This window comes from Myxocyprinus asiaticus, chromosome 15, assembly GCF_019703515.2.
Source record: "Myxocyprinus asiaticus isolate MX2 ecotype Aquarium Trade chromosome 15, UBuf_Myxa_2, whole genome shotgun sequence".
Taxonomy (NCBI): Eukaryota; Metazoa; Chordata; class Actinopteri; order Cypriniformes; family Catostomidae; genus Myxocyprinus; species Myxocyprinus asiaticus.
In genome coordinates, this window is record NC_059358.1 from 10,951,327 (window position 1) to 10,969,041 (window position 17,715).

The 17,715-nt window shown below is 42.9% G+C and overlaps 1 protein-coding gene across 3 annotated transcripts in view; it reads left to right on the plus strand.

The window, feature by feature from the left end:
* The window catches only part of LOC127453457 (T-cell differentiation antigen CD6-like), a 61,943-nt gene that overhangs the window by 19,997 nt on the left and 24,231 nt on the right, over nt 1-17,715 (plus strand). The window contains exon 1 of one of the 3 annotated variants that reach the window (XM_051719820.1): nt 109-125. The exons of the other annotated variants lie outside the window; for them this stretch is intronic. The gene's annotated coding sequence lies outside the window, so the exon portion shown is untranslated. Of the gene's footprint in view, nt 1-108; nt 126-17,715 lie in introns of those variants that run through there. 3 annotated transcript variants of the gene reach the window in all.

Genomic DNA, 17,715 nt, shown 5'->3' on the forward strand with positions numbered 1-17,715 from the left:
CAATTATTCAGCAAAAGGAACAGATGAAAAAAGCTCCACACCTGTGGCTTGTCGAGTACCATCCTATCAGTGGAACATGGGTTGTGTAAGAGAAAAAGAAGTTACAGAAGTCTAAAAGATTGAAGGTGAGTGAGGTGTTTTATTGGCCTCGTGTTATGCATCACGACTCTGGCTACACAATTATGCACTATATAGATTACTTTTCCGATCTTTACCTCCCTGCACTTTGAATTTAGAACATGCTGTTGATGAATGAATAATGAATTTATTTTTGTACAAATCTGGACCTGGCATCTGTGTATATGGTGCAGATATTTACATAACTCCCTATAGCTTAACATAACTTTAATAGGTGCTGTGTTCCACTTTCAACTGAAAAAACAGATCAGGCGTCTTTAACAGTTTTCAGGCCAAGGACCCCCTTATGGATAAAGAGACAGATTGTCCCCCTGTTAAATATTGTATAAAATTAATAGTTGCATTTTTAGGCCTGGTCTATAGTGACATTTGTATAGACCATATTAATGTATTTACATACTTTATGGTTCTTACATTGCAAAGCCATTAAAATATTAATTATTGATGTGTGTAGACATATATTTGTACATTACAATTTAATATGGGAATGACAATGAAACATTTAGCTTAAAGCGTTAGTTCACCCAAAAATGAAGAATATTTCAGCTCTGTAGTTCCATACAATGCAAGTGAATGGTGGCCTTTTTGAAACTCAAAAAGGCAGATAAAGGCTTCATAAAAGTACTCCATAAGATTCCAGTGGGTTAATCAATGTAATCTGAAGTGGTCCAATAGGTTTTGGGTGAGAAAAGACCAAAATGTAACTCCTTTTTTACTCTAAATCTTGACAGCAGTCTTCTTGGTGATCATGATTTCAAGCTGGATTACACTTCCTATAGCACCATCTAGTGCTCTGCGCATGCATCAAGCACTAGGAAGTATAATCAAGCTTGAAATCATGATCGTGCTATCGATTGAGCTTAACTTGTATTGAGCCCAGAATATTCCTTTAAGATTATAGCCCAAAGTATACTTCGGTCAAACTTCGGATGTGAACTCAGAGTGCGCGCGGGTTCACACATCCTCCGTGAGTGTGGCGTGAGTGGGGAGGTCGCGTTGGACGTTCACATTGGCCATGTTTCTTCTGTGAGAAACAGCAGCGCCTCTGCGCTGAAAATAAAGTTATCTATTGGGTCCTATGGCAATTTTTTTCTTTAATAATGTCATAATAAGCTGAGGTTATTGCTGCTTCAGTGACAACAGCAGGCAGTCACATGTACTTCATCTTTATAAGCACACTTGGTTGTGATTGGTTAATGTTGTGTCTATATTATACACCTATACACAGAATGGCAAAAGGTCCGGCAGTTTATTAATTCTTTCCTTAAGTCATTTTATTGAGTTTACAAGAACAGTTAATAATCATTTACACAACACTGGATGCATTTAATGGGGAAGAATCATTTCCTCAGCGTGAGCCGTGCGGCAAAAATAGGCTCAACACCAAAACTATCCACTCACTGCCCCGTCTGGGACGCATCACCTCATGACTCACACTAGCAGTGTGAACAGTGTAATCTGTTATTATCGGCGGTGAAACGGAAATGCCCCGCTTACAGAGGATGTGTGAACCTGGCGTAACCGCATGTCTTTGAACGCACAGACTGCGCATGCACCTGGAATTATTTGCACTAATTAGTGGGTCCAAAAGGTGGCAACACTCACATTTGAGCCATTGTTGTCATGAAGATGCACTAGAAGTAATCACCAGTAAACAAAAGGAGACAAAAGTAAAAATGACAACAGTGGATATGCACGTCAAGAGCGTGCGTGTGAGGAAGTCTGGAGACACCTGCATTTGTATAACTTGAGTCTGAAGGACCATAAAGATATCTTTAAATACAGTTGTATTCATCGTACATCTCGTACAGTCGTAGCGTGCATGCACCAACTGCTGCACCGTAAAATTAAGTATACTTCAATGCTGGGTTCACACACCCTTGGTGAGCGGTGCATGAGCGGGGCGGTCACGCTGGACATTCACATTGGCCACGTCTCTTCCGTGAGAAACAGCAGCACCTCTGCGCAGAAAATAAAGTTATCTATGGGGTCCTAGGCCAAGTTTTTTCTTTAATAAGGTCGACAACTTTGGCAAAAATAGGCTCAACGGCAAAACTATCTGCTCACTGCCGCATCTGGAACACGTCACCTCGCGAATCACGCTCGCTGTGTTAGCGGTGCAATCTGTTAATATGGACGGCTAAACGAAAACACGCCACTCACGCCTTGCTCACACCCCGCTCACGGTGGATGTGTGAACCCGGCGTGACAGGCTTGCGTTCGCCGCAGGCGCTGAGCGTTAGCGTCAAAATCGAAGTAAACTTTGGGCTTATGTCTGCACCACACAGGGTGAAATGGTGAATCCCCATTTAAAGATTCAAATCAAACTGGCAGCATGATATGTTGACCTGGGTTTTGCAACACTTGTCAGTTTCACCAAATTCATGTTAACATCAAAATCAGAATCTGAATGAGCTTTATTGCCAAGTATGCTTCCACATACAAGGAATTTTTCTTGGTGACAGAAGCTTTCAGTGCACAAACAATACAACAAAAGTTATGTATACATATATGTATATTTTAAATAAAAATAAAAAGTGAATAGAAATATAAGTATATATAGAAATACGCAATAAGACAAAAAAATACATATAGTATGTACAAATACAAATCTGTTATTTACAGTGCAAGGGAATGTAATGCAGAAGAGGTAGGATATATTAAATAATATAACTGACTGGGCTGTGTATTGCACGTAATTATAGTATAATTTTAACTGTTCATGAGATGGATAGCCTGATGGTTCTGGTGCTCAGTGCTCTGTAGCGTCGGCCAGAAGGCAACCGTTCAAAAAAGTAGTGGGCTGGGTGAGTGGGGCCCAGAGTGATTTTACCAGCCCCTTTCCTCAATCTGGAAGTGTACAGTTCTTGAAGGGAGTGCAAGGGGCAACCAATAATCCGCTCAGCAGTCCGAACTGTCCTTTGTAGTCTTCTGATGTCCGATTTCGTAGCTGAGCCAAACCAGACAGTTATTGAAGTGCAGAGAACAGACTCAGTGACTGCTGAGTCGAACTGGATTAGTGGTGCCTGTGGCAGGTTGAACTTCCTCAACTGGTGAAGGAAGTACAACCTCTGCTGGGCCTTTTTCACAATGGAGTCAATGTGGGTCTCCCACTTCAGGTCCTGTGAGATGGTAGTGCCCAGGAACCTGAATGACTCCACTGCTGCCACAGTGCTGTTTAGAATGGTAAGTGGGGTCAGTATTGGGGTGTTCCTCTTAAAGTCCACAATCATCTCCACTGTTTTGAGCATGTTGAGCTCCAGGTTGTTATGACTGCATCAGTGTCAGCCGTTCAACCTCCCTTCTATATACAGACTCATCATCATCTTGGATGAGGCCGATAACAGTAGTGTCATCTCAAATTTCAGGAGCTTGACAGAGGGGTCCGTAGTGGTGCAGTCGTTGGTATACAGTACAGGGAGAAGAGTAGTGGGGAGAGCACACATCCCTGGGGGGGCACCAGTGTAGATCATGCATGTGCTGGAAGTGAATTTCCCCAGTCTCTCTAGCTGCTGTCTGTCCTTCAGAAAACTGGTGATCCACTGACAGATAGACATGGGAACAGAGAGCTGGGTTAATTTATTCTATAGGAGAGCAGGGATGATGGTGTTGAAAGCCAAAGTGAAGTCCACAAAAAGGGTCAAGGACTAATTGCTGAAAGATGACTTTTATGGTAAGCATAAGGTCAAAAGTCTGATGTATGTGACTTGAATAATTGTGTGTTTCAGGCAGAGGCACATTGAGGGAAATATTGTCTCAAGGTGGTGGGTGGAATGATTTTGGTCTCTATCCAGAAGCTTCAAGATAACTTCTAATTAGTGGTTACAACATTAATAGGTGCCCTCTTATGACCACACAGTGTTACTAGGGATATTCATGTTTATATACACTACTAACACAGAGAGCTGAATAGCTGGTATCTTCAAGAAATGATTCTTCCCCATTAACTGTATCCAATGTTGTGTAAATGATTATTAACTGTTATTTCAGTCATGTTTACAAAACCTCTTTATCTTTATAAATCCTTTTATAATTGCCAAGTCAGTACCCTTGCTGAATAGGTGTATATATTGTAAATATGTCTGTAAATAAAAACAGCATAATGTCATCCTTATCCACTGTATTGTACACAGATAGAGACAGGATGCAAAAAAAGAATCATTAAACACACGTATACTGGTTACATCTTAAACATCTTGTTGACATTCACGTGCAGTGCACTCTCACTATCTTACGGTTGTGGCGGTTTATAAAGCAAGAAGAATAATTCTTCTTCAGTGGAGACAGTATAAGTGTTGCCAAGGAAACTACAGCTGTCATACATAAAGGATTTATTGAACAAGTAAATAGCATTAGTTTGAAAGCAATTAAGAAGTGGGACATGGCCCACTTGAAAATGCCATTTCCTTGCCATCAAGTGCCCTTGATGTGAAAAGACACACAATCGCTGTGTTTTACAGAGATTCCTTTGAAGTATCTGAGACACCTGTAGAAACAGAAACATAATTATAGGCTAAATTGGGCATATTTATAATGCTGTAGGAAAGATAATTAATTCAGTTATTGTGAGAGGAGCTTGTTCTACTTTGCAATTTTAAAGTAATTACTGTTTAGTTTTTGCTGAGCAGAGACGTGTCGCAGTATTTAGGTAGAACTGGCATCATTAGAGAGACATCATTAAAAACAAAGAACTTGAAAGAAAGACACATGCAACAGTTTGTGTTTTCCTCAGATTGATAATTTACCTATTTTAGCACCTTTTTCTGACACAATGATCTTCATCCTAACGAGGTCATTCAGACAGCTTTATGCTTAATTGCTGTGCTTTAGAATATGTCAGTTCCAGTTATGACAACATATGACCTTTATAAGACCAATTACTTAAGTTATTGTGCGCAGTGCATTAAATTTACTTGCTGTTTTGGCCATCTGCTTACAAGTCAAGCTGAGTCATCCTTCTTCACAGTATCATGATGTAACATAACAGCGATGACCATGGTGCTGAGAGTAATGTGCAGCTACCATCAATATGCCACAGTAAACAACAAATAAAAGATTAACAGAGCAGAAAAAGGGCAGTGCAGTGTTGTTGCAGCTGATGGTAAAGTCTAGGAGGTTTAGTTGAAAAATTGAGTCAGAGGTTTGAAAAGCATGAGCACATGGGTTGGGAGATTCTACAGAACAGTTGGTTCAGACAGCATGCGCAAGCTGCCAAAAGGAGCAGTTAAGTGGTCTGACAGATTGCAGTAATAAACGGTTCCTTAGTCCATTTTGGTCTGCAAGATCCTCAATCTTTTTCCAGATGATAGGAGTGTAATTAGACCATTGGACTACAGGTCCAATCTCACCTGATGATCCAGGCTTTAGGTGTACCAAGAAATGGCCATCTTCTTTGTCAGATTAATTTATTGGAACATTCTTGATATCATACAAGAAGAAGAGACATTTTTTTCATAGAAAGGTTTGGGTGAACAAGGGATGCAGTTATTATTGCTATGATAAAGGGCCCATGAGAAAGTTTAGTTTATCCACTGGTTGTAGACAATGAAGTCAAGGAATCAACTGCATAGAGAATACATTTAGGAGGGCTCACAAAATACTGTAGGGTGTTTCAGAATTGCAGAGAATGATCTGAAAAGTGTTATCTAAGGTTAGCGGGGAATTAAAAATTATTACTAAGAGACCAGATTGTTGGATGCCACTTCTTGAATACCGTATATTTTCGCATCATTGCTGGTACAGTGTACCGGAGCGTATCAGCCCACATTGAGCACTGCCTGAAGTGCTCTGAACAATGAGTACCTGGTTGGGTTTCTACCAGAACTCTTACTTCACATAACTTCATCAACATTTCCAAAGATTTCAAATCAATTTACAACTCCAATTCTGAAAATGTTGGGACAGTATATGGTAAATGCTCATAAAAACAAAAAGGAGTGATTTGTAAATTTTATTTTCACACTTCTAGATTGATATTAGTCCTAAATTGCCTGTCTTAACTTTTTTGGCGCGTGTTGCAATCATCTGATTTGAAATGAGTGAATATTATATATATATATACACTGGTGGCCAAAAGTTTGGAATAATGTACACATTTTGCTCTTATGGAAAGAAATTGGTACTTCTATTCACCAAAGTGGCATTCAACTGATCACAATGTGTAAAAAATTCAGATCTTCTTAAATTACTTCAAAGTGTTCTCATCAAAAAATCCTCCACGTGCAGCAATGACAGCTTTGCAGATCCTTGGCATTCTATCTGTTAGTTTGTCCAGATACTCGGGTGACATTTCACCCCACAGTTCCTGTAGCACTTTCCATAGATGTGGCTGTCTTGTCGGGCACTTCTCACACACCTTACAGTCTAGCTGATCCCAAAAAAGCTCAATGGGGTTAAGATCCATAACACTCTTTTCCAATTATCTGTTGTCCAATGTCTGTGTTTCTTTGCCCACTCTAACCTTTTCTTTTTGTTTTTCTGTTTCAAAAGTGGCTTTTTCTTTCCAATTCTTCCCACAAGGCCTGCACCCCTGAGTCTTCTCTTTACTGTTGTACATGAAACTGGTGCTGAGTGGGTAGAATTCAATGATGCTGTCCACTGAGGACATTTGAGGCATCTATTTCTCAAACTAGAGACTCTGATGTACTTATCCTCTTGTTTAGTTGTACATCTGGCCTTCCACATCTCTTTCTGTCCTTGTTAGAGCCAGTTGTCCTTTGTCTTTGAAGACTGTAGTGTACACCTTTGTATGAAGTCTTCGGTTTTTTAGCAATTTCAAGCATTGTATAGATTTCATTCCTCATAACAATGATTGACTGATGAGTTTCTAGTGAAAGCTGTTTCTTTTTTGCCATTTTTGACCTAATATTGACGTTAAGACATGCCAGTCTATTGCTTACTGTGGCAACTCAAAAACAAACACAAAGACAATGTTAAGCTTCATTTAACGAACCAAATAGCTTTCAGCTGTGTTTGATACATTTACATTTACATTTATTCATTTGGCAGACGCTTTTATCCAAAGCGACTTACAAAAGAGGAAAACATAAGCGAATCTTCTTAAGGAGACAGTGGTATGATAAGTGCCGTGTTACAAAGTTTCACTAGCATCAGAATAGTATTCAAAACAGAATAAAGTGCAACAGGATTGAGAGAGTTAGTCAGCTTCACGGATGGAGTTGGGAAGGTCGTTCCACCAACATGGTATGATGAAGCTGAATGTCCGGGAAAGTGTTTTGGTGCCTCTTTGTGTTGGTACAACAAGGCAATGTTCCTTAGCTGACCGCAGGCTTCTAGTGGGCGCGTAGCTCTGCATAAATGATTTTAGGTATGCTGGAGCAGACCCAGTGACTGTTCTATATGCCAGCATCAGAGCCTTGAATTTGATACGTGCATCAACCGGCAGCTAGTAGAGTGAGACAAGGAGTGGTGTAACATGTGCTCTCTTTGGTTCATTAAAGACCAGACGTGCTGCTGCATTCTGGATCATTTGCAGGGGTCTATTTGCACATGCAGGGAGGCCTGCAATGAGAGCGTTACAGTAGTCCAGTCTAGGTATGACAAGTGACTGGACAAGCAGTTGTGTGGCATGTTCAGAGAGGAAGGGTCTTATCTTCCTGATATTATAGAGTGTAAATCTAAATGATCTTGTGGTCTTTGAGATGTGGTCTGTGAAATTTAGTCTGTTGTCGATGGTTACCCTTAGATTTCTGACCGATTTGGAAGGCGTTACTGTAGTTGCACCCAGCTGCACAGTGATGTTGTGTTCAACAGCAGGGTTAGCTGGAAAGACAAGGAGTTCAGTCTTGGCTGGGTTGAGTTGCAGGTGGTGTTCCTTCATCCAGGCCGAGATGTCCACCAGGCAGGCAGAAATTCGAGCAGTCACTGTGGTGTCATTGGGCTGGAAAGACAAGTAGAGTTGCGTGTCATCAGCGTAGCAGTGGTAAGAGAAACCATGTGCCTGAATGATGGGTCCCAGTGATGTTGTGTATATAGAGAAAAGAAGTGGCCCAAGCACTGATCGCTGAGGTACCCCAGTAAGTAGCTGATGTGGCTTGGATACCTCACCTCTCCAGGCTACCTTGAAGGACCTACCTGAGAGATAGGAGTTAAACCAGTCAAGCACAGTTCCTGTGATGCCCAGCGAGGAGAGGGTAGAGAGTTAGATCTGATGGTTGACTGTGTCAAAGGCTGCAGAAAGGTCCAGCAGAATCAGGATGGATGATCTGGATTCAGCTTTCGCCTGTCTCAGCGAATCAGTGACAGACAGCAGGGCAGTCTCTGTGGAGTGTCCACTTTTGAAGCCTGACTGATTGTCATCCAGCAGCTTGTTCTGTGAGAGACAGGCAGAGATTTGATTGAAAACTGCCCTTTCAAGTGTTTTTTCCATGAATGGGATGAGAGAGACTGGTCTGTAGTGTTCTATTTGTGTGGGGTTAAGTGCGGGTTTCTTCAGCAGCGGGGTTACTCGAGCCTGCTTAAATGTAGTGGGAAAAGTGCCTGTAAGTAGAGATGTGTTAATTATGTGTGTGAGTGCAGGTAGGATGGACGGAGAAATGGCCTGGAGAAGGTGAGAAGGAATGGGGTCAAGGGAACAGGTGGTGGGGTGGTTGGAGAGGAGGAGTTTAGAGACCTCAGTGTCAGTTAGAGGAGAGAACATAGAGACAGAGGGGTTGCATACAGGAGACAGGTGTTTGACAGGGTGTGGTGCTAAGAATGTATTGCTGATGGTTGTAACCTTATTAGTAAAAAATTTGGCGAAGACATCTGCTGTCAGTGATACGTCATGTGGTGGAGGGGGAGGGCAGAGAAGCGTGTTGAATGTTCTAAACAAGCTGCGAGTGTCTGTGGTGCTGTTGATCTTGTTCTGGTAGTAGGAGGTTTTTGCAGATTTAACGTTATCTGAAAAAGTTGCAAGCAGAGACTGATATTTACCTAGATCTGCTGGATCTTTAGATTTCCGCCATCTCCTCTCAGCTGCCCTGAGGTCAGTCCGATGTTCACGAAGGATGTCAGACAACCAGGGGCTGGTTGGTGTAGCACGTGCTGGCCTAGAGGCGATAGGACAGACGTTGTCTAGACAGGTTGTTAAAGTAGAGCTTAGTGTGTCTGTGGCAATGTTTACATCAAACGTGGTAAATACATTTGCGGCTAGATTTTGCTGTTTTGTGGCTTATTCCCGTTGTTCTGTGGCTTTTCTGTTGCCAGAGAAAACAAACATTTGTGTAATTTGGCTTTTGACTCAAAACCTTATACTGTAATTACTAAGATATAGCCCATGTGACAACTAGTCCCAGTCTTCCTTGTAGCTGACAAATACATACACCTCAAACAAGCTGTTTTAAAATACTGAAGCTTCCCTCACAGCTGAACCATTTTTGGAGAATAAAAAAGAGCAGAGGACTCACTGACAAAACAAGAGAGCCAATTATTGAAAGAGTGCTACTGTAGATTCCACATATAATTTACTTCCAGGGAACACTTGTTTTTGTGTTTCATTTTTAACTCCATTTATTTCCTTGAAACTTTGTGTACCTCCAACAAGCTGAGTTTATATTGGTGATGGAGTCACCTTAAATGCCTTGTGTCTTTATGTGCCATGCAACTATACAGTATATTCATGCCACAACTATATATGACTGCAATTACCTAATATATATAAAGGTATATTCCTAATTCAATGTAAGTGAAGCTTAATTAATCTAATTTGATGCATAATATTGATTACCATAGATATAACTGACTTGTTCCTGGTCTATAATAAAAAGCTGTTACAGTAAGGCACTTAGAATGAAAGTGAAAGGTCCAGTCCATAAACGTTAAAATACACATAGTTTCAAAAGTATAGCTACATTGTTAACACGCATAAACATTATGCATGTTAACATGATTTTAGTGTTAGAAAATCGCTTACTAATCTTATCATGTTAACACGAATCATGTTAACATCTTGTAGCTACTCTTTTGAAACTCACTCAATGTTGTGTCGATGTAGTGACACTAGGGGTCACCCTTGGGAGCCCGAAACACCTCTGGTCTTTGATAAAAAGCCAATGAAAATTGGTGAGTGGTATTTGCATGCCACTACCCCGGACATACGGGTATAAAAGGAGCTGGGATGCAACCACTCATTCAGATTTTCTCTTCGGAGCCGAACGGTCATGCTCATTGAGCTGAATTCTCACGACTGTTCATTCACCTCTGCTGGATCTGATGGCGCATTTCAGCGGCTTCTCCCTCCTCTGCACTGGTGCACTGCAGAGAATGCCCCTGGCGCTTCGGCAGAAAAAAGAGTATATTTTTCTGAAAGAGTATGTTTCTCTAAAAGAGCGGCACACACGGAACGTCTTTTTAAAGACGCGTCTTTTTAAAGATGCCTTTCCGATTGTGTGTTATTCCTGGTTGCGGTCGTTACCAGCGTTCATGGATGGTTCATGTTCTCACTGCAAGAACATGACCATGGCAATGTTGCGGTTGCGGCTTTCCTTCTACCTACGGGTTTGAGGCCAGCGTGGCTAGCACTGGGGGCGATTTGGGGACTCCAATGGGATCGCCTCCACCGGGTATCCCCCCGCGGACCTCCCATTCCCCAGCATGCTCATCTGCCCCGATCAGGCTTCCGGATGAATCTGCCGGCTCGTCTCACAGCGAGTTCGACCTCTTGTTCGGAGCCCGTGAAGCTGATGAGCTCTCGAGCACAGCATCGGAGAGTGGGCTTGTCCAGTCGGTTGCAGAGGCCTCAACTGGGCTCCCCCCTTCGGGGTCGATTGCCCGGTCACAGGCTGATGCAGAGATGACGGACATGCTTTCCCAGGTGGCCGCGAGCATCGGGCTAGAGTGGAACCCTCCGCTCTCCCCTGAACCCTCACGGCTCGATGATTGGTTCATGGGCTCGCGGCGCCGCTCAAAGCAGCCACGCCCCGCTCCAGTGCCTTTCTTCCTGGAAGTGGAGCTGACAAAATCGTGGCAGGCACCTTTTACTGCCTGGTCCTGATTTCTCAGTTCCCCCGCCCTCACTACCCTTGATGGCGGGGCAGCCAGGGGCTATACGGCGATTCCCCCGGTAGATAAGGCGCTCGCGGTGCACCATATTCCCGCAGAGTGCCGCCCCCGGTGCAGACGCCCAAAGTTCCCATCCAAGCCCTGTAGGTTCACGTCGTCCCTGATGGCCAAAGCCTACAGCGCTGCTGGACAAGCCGCCTCTGCCCTGCACGCCATGATCACAAGGAGCCAGGTAAGTGCTTCGATGTCCCTAGACTCAGTACGGCCACAACATGGAGTGGCACCTCGAGATCCGTCCCGCCACGAGGCCCCACCTGCCGGTACATCCGACGACATTGTCCCTTTGGTCCCCCTTGCGCGGAACTTGGATGTGTGGCTTGCACTTTCCAATCCGTCGCGATGGCTGGTCCGGACCGTCCAACTCAGCTACGCGAATCAGTTCGCCAGGCGTCCGCCCAGGTTCAGCGGTATCCACTTCACCTTGGTGAAGGACGAAAACGTTGCTACCTTGCGCGTGGAGATCGCTACCCTCCTATGGAAGGGTGCGATAGAACCTGTCCCTCCGGCCGAGATGAAGAAGGGGTTTTACAGCCCCTGCTTCATCGTACCAAAAAAAGGCAGTGGGTTGCAGCCAAAATTGGACCTGTGAGTACTGAACTGGGCTTTACACAGACTCCCTTTCAAGATGCTGACGCAAAAACGCATTCTGGCGAGCGTCCGGCATCAAAATTGGTTCGCGGCGGTAGACCTGAAGGATGCGTACTTTCACGTCTCGATCCTACCTCGACACAGACCCTTCCTGCGGTTTGCATTCGAGGGTCAGGCGTATCAGTACAAAGTCCTCCCTTTCAGCCTGTCCTTGTCCCCTCGCGTCTTCATGAAAGTCGCAGAAGCAGCCCTTGCCCCGTTAAGGGAAGTGGGTATTCCCCTCTATGAGGTCCCTGTATGCCTTTAAGTGGCGTTTGTTCGCTAAGTGGTGTTCTTCCCGACAGGAAGACCCCCAGAGATCGGTGCTTTCCTTCTTGCGGGAGAGGTTGGAAGGGCGGCTGTCCTCTTCCACCTTGAAGGTGTACGTTGCTGCTATAGCAGCACACCATGACACAGTGGACGGTAAGTCTTTAGGGAAGCATGACCTGATCATCAGGTTCCTGAGAGGCGCCAGGAGGCTGAACCCCTCCAGACTGTGCCTCGTTCCCTCATGGGACCTCTCTGTAGTTCTTCAGGGTCTTCAGAGAGCCCCCTTTGAGCCTTTGCAGTCAGCTGAGCTTAAGGCACTCTCCTTGGAGACTGCCCTCCTGACTGCGCTCACTTCCATCAAGAGGGTAGGAGACCTGCAAGCGTTCTCTGTCAGCGAAATGTGCTTTGAGTTCGGTCCGGGCTACTCTCACGTGAGCTTGAGACCCCGACTGGGCTATGTGCCCAAGGTTCCCATAACCCCTTTTAGGGACCAGGTGGTGAACCTGCGAGTGCTACCCCAGGAGGAGGCAGACCCAGCCCTGTCGTTGCTGTGTCTGGTGCGCGCTTTACGCATCTATTTGGATCGCACACAGAGCTTTAGGATCTCTGAGCAGCTCTTTGTCTGCTTTGGTGCCCAGCGGAAAGGAAGTGCTGTCTCCAAGCAGAGGATCGCCCACTGGCTCATTGACGCCATAGCTATGACATATCAAGCCCAGGATGTGCCGCCCCCGGTAGGGCTACAAGCCCATTCTACCAGTGGTGTAGTGGCCTCCTGGGCCCTGGCCAGGGGTGCCTCTCTAACAGACATTTGCAGAGCAGCGGGCTGGGCAACACCCAACACCTTTGCAAGGTTCTACAACCTCCGGGTGGAACCGGTTTCATCCCAGGTATTGGCACGCAATACAAGCGGATAAGACTTGGATAGCCAGCCGGGTGTATCACTTGCACATAAGGCCTTTCACCTCCTCTGAGCTGAAGACGTGCGCCATTAATTCCCAGTAGTGTTCACAAACTATGTTCCCTGGTTGACTTCCTCCGAGCCCTGTGGCAGTCGAGTTTTCAGAGAGACTCGCTGCCTGCCCAGTACACGTGCTAACTAAGAGCCCTGTTCTGGGGTAGGTGCTCCGCATGTGGCGGTTCCATGTAAGGTAACCCCATGCGATGTATATCTTCCGCTAATTCGTTTCCCTGTTGGCAAACTGCGTCTTCCTTGGGCAGAGCCCCCTCTGCCCCATCTCCATGTTTATAGTAACTCCTCCCCATTGGGTAGGATCTACCATGAGACTCTCCACATGGTCGGCAAGATTTTTCCACTTAAATATCCCCCCTCTCTTTGGGCGAGGTGTGGTCTCCGCGGTGTCCTCCCCTTGGGAGGGACACCCCCTGACTAGACCTGGCGGCCCAGTCAGATAATCCCCCTTGTTTATTAGGGAGTGGAAAAAAAGAAGGGGAAAAGAGGCCACGACTGGGTTAGCCTGTCTCTATCTTTTGGGTAGTCGACTTGTCCCCAAAGGGCCATTCGACACTCATAACTATGTTGGGGGAGGTTACGTGTCGGCCTGGTGCGCTGGCTACGAGGCACACAGTCGTCTGCCCATCACACGTAACCAGTCCACATAACACATTTCAGCCAGTTGTGGCGTTTTGTATAGGGACCACTAGTGTCACTACATCGACACAACGTCGAGTGAGTGACAGATAGGGAACATCCTGGTTACTTGCGTAACCTCCGTTCCCTGATGGAGGGAATGAGACGTTGTGTCCCTCCTGCCACAAAGCTGAACTACCCGCTGAAATGGCCGGACCATGTCTCGGCTTGTCAGCATAAAATCTGAATGAGTGGTTAGATACCAGCTCCTTTTATACCCGTACGTCCGGGGGAGTGGCATGCAAATACCACTCACCAATTTTCATTGGCCTATTATCAAAGACCAGAGGTGTTTCGGGCTCCCAAGAGTGACCCCTAGTGTCACTACATCGACACAACGTCTCGTTCCCTCCAACAGGGAACGGTGGTTATGCAAGTAACCAGGACGTTTTATGGACTGGCCCCACACTTCTATTGTAAGTGCCTTACTGTAACCAACATTTTTGCTTTTTACCTCAATGGTAAAGAGAGTAGAAACGATTTGAAGATGAATTTGCCTTTCAAACATATCTACGGTTGAATGAAGTCAGGAAGAAAAAAAAGGTTTGACATCTCAAACTTCAAATATTGGTCATGGTCTTTCTCCTTATGCAATAGTGTTTAAATTAATACATTTTAATTAATGTTTTGTGTCGGTCAGCTATTTGGCATGTAAGAGTGGGAGCAACGCTTGAGGAATCTCAAGGGCCTTTCATGTACATGCCATATCCTGTTTTAATTTCGGCAACTAACATACTATTTGTAATGATTATTAAGAATTAATCACTTGAATTGACTGTCCATGGAGAGGCAGATATCACCAGCACAATGACAATAGATTGCTTGTTATCATGCTGTCATTGGATAAATGGGACCAAAGAATGGAGATGTTTAAATGACACCAAACTATTTCCCAAAAGACAGTGGTTGATTATGTGTGTGATTTGTTTACCTTTAGACTTTAAATGATTCATAAAGCGAAATACAGCTGTTTGATCATTAATTTATAACTGATCAGCCCCCCACTGGCTGACTCAAGGAATTTAATGCCTACAGCACAGTAAATAGATCTTACTTTGACTTTGAAGACCCTCTAGCAGGTGAACCGTCTTTTCAGATCCATCTATTTTTTAAAAACATAATGCTTTCAAATTATATTTCTGTAATTTTGGCAAAAAAATTTTATATTGACCTTTTTTAAAATATTGTTGGCATAAACTGCAATACATTAACTCTTGGATTATACGTAAAAGCTAATACTTCACACTGATCTCAAGGTGTAAATCGTGGACAGGAGGTCAATTTTTTTTGTCAGCTAATATCGGTCAATGCGTTCCTAATTGCCCCCCGAGTGGCCAAAGCAGAAACTACAGTCCCGCCCATGCACACTTTCAAGACATGAGTAAACTTTATACAAATGAAACATTTGAAACAATCAAAAGGTGGCGCTTGTCCTGCATTCGGCACATTGGGTCAGAATTTAGCTGGAAGAAATTCAGAACAAATGCGCCAATTTCCTGTGTGATCATGTTGTTTACTTGGAGGTATTGAATAAATTGACAGTAACAGCAATAATGACAGCATTTTGTTATTTGTATGCTTGAATGCTGAATGATCATTTACCCTTCTTTTTCAATACAAATGAGCATGTGTGCCATGGGTAATATCTGTTACTTTATTATATATTTATTTATATATCTACTCACTTTCTTCAAAGTAGTCCCCAAAAGCTTTGCTGTTAGGACTGTACTCCATCACAGGCATATGAATATCTGAGTAAATTCTGTTGTGCAAATACACAAACAAATAAACGCACAGATTCAGACCCATGCAAGGGTCCAAAGAATGAACATAAACCTCTACCCTGAATGTCTCAAATATAACCAACTTGGGCTTCATTGAAATATCTCAGCTTGTACTAATGCAGTAATAAGGGTAAAGGTGTATTTCCTGACTCATTCAGACTTCAGAAAGTAGTAGCAAGACAATAGCAGTTGCCTGTGAAGAGAGATGCAATTGAACCCTGGTTTAGATGTATTAATTTAGATGAAGTCAGAGATCTCTGTATTGTATGGTAATGACACATCTCTTGATTCATGTGAAATTGCTTGGTCTAGATGTTTTATATATATATATAAACTGAAATGTATTGCTGCAACAGGTCCTCACATAGTTTGAGGGAAGACACTTTTTTTTTTTTAACAGCAAGTGAAGTACTGAGCCTCACACCAAAAAATCACTGCATTACAAACACAAAATTCTGTTTATTTTGCTTATCCCTCAGAGGGTAAGGAAGTCAAAATGGATATTTCACTGTCACTAAATTCACTTTTGAGAATGAAGAAAGATTCTTTTTTTTCAGCCTTTGTTGGTTGCCTTTCCAAACAAAAACAAAAAGTTGACAGAACTTCTTGACAGAAGTTTCTTTTCATGGTGTGATGTGTAGCATATATAAATATTTGTTTGTTAGGTTTTTTTTTTTTTTTAAATAAATATACTTATAAGTAAAACAATATAAACCGATGTGACATGACCTCCAATTAGCAGATTTATTGAAAATGTCTCTTGGAAAACGAGTTCCAGACATTCTTTTCTGAATAGGGCTGCTACTAACTATTATTTTGATAATCAATTAATCTAACAATTATTAGAATGATTATTAGACTATTCAACGATTAATCATTAGCTCTTAACCGATTATTCAGATTGTTATAAGGTTGTATTAAACGTGCTTACTAACAATAAACAGAACAAAATCATCTTTTAAAAATACCTCTAAATGACTCACTGAATTAAAGGAAAAAAATACTTTTTAAGTTTAATTCAGTAAAGAAATTCACTGCAAAAAATCCTATTGTTATCAAGTGTTTTTGTCTTGTTTTCCATTTAAAATGGTCTACAAATCCTTAAAACAAGGTACAATTACTTGAGAAGCAACATATAGGATATTTAGACTTGCTTTAAGAGAATTTATTTTAAATATAAGTGTATTTTGTATATAAGTGTATTTTTTCACTTGTTCACTTGTTTTTCACTTCTGCCAGTGCAGTAAATGCAAAATATACTTATATTCAAGATCTATTCTCTAAAAGAAAGTATATATATCTCATATGCTGCTTCTCAGGTAAATGCATCTTTTTTTTAAAGGATCTTTAGATATTTTAAAATATTTTTTATTTTTAATATTATATTCAACATACTCAGATAACAATTTTTCTTCTGCAGTATAGCTGCTAAAGAAAATGTTAAGTGTTTTAAAGGAGTTTTAGATATTTATATTGGAAAAAAGCTAAAACAAAAACAAATCAAAAACGTATTTTGTTGCAGTGTATAATGGGGTGAAGACTACCCACTCTCACCTTTCTGTTCACTTCAATCCATCGTTAACTCACACAAACTCTCTCTTCTTTATTTTTATTTTTTATTTTATTTTTTTGTGTGGAATTTTTCCCCTTTTTCTCCCAATTTGGAATGCCCAATTCCCAATGTGCTTTTAAGTCCTCGTGGTCACGTAGTGATTCGCCTCAGTCCAGGTGGCGGAGGATGAATCCCAGTTGCCTCCACGTCTGAGATCGTCAACCCGCACATCTTATCACGTGGCTTGTTGAGCGCGTTGCCACGAAGACATAGCGCGGATGGAGGCTTCACGCCATCCACCGCGGCAACCACGCTCAACTCACCACGCACCCCACCGAGAATGAACCACATTATAGCGATCACGAGGAGGTTACCCCATGTGACTCTACCCTCCCTAGAAACCGCACCAATTTGGTTGCTTAGGAGACCTGGCTGGAGTCACAAAATCTCTCTTCTTAATAAAGCTGCATATTGCCAATTTTCTTCACGATAAGAAATGCACGGTGACATATATTATGATTCAATAAGTTGCGAGCCATCACTTTATAATCTAGCTGCATTAGGCGCGTGTGCTCGAGGGTTGAGGGTCCCCGTGACAGAGTGTGCCTCAACTGGATGCAGTTTCAATCTCTCCC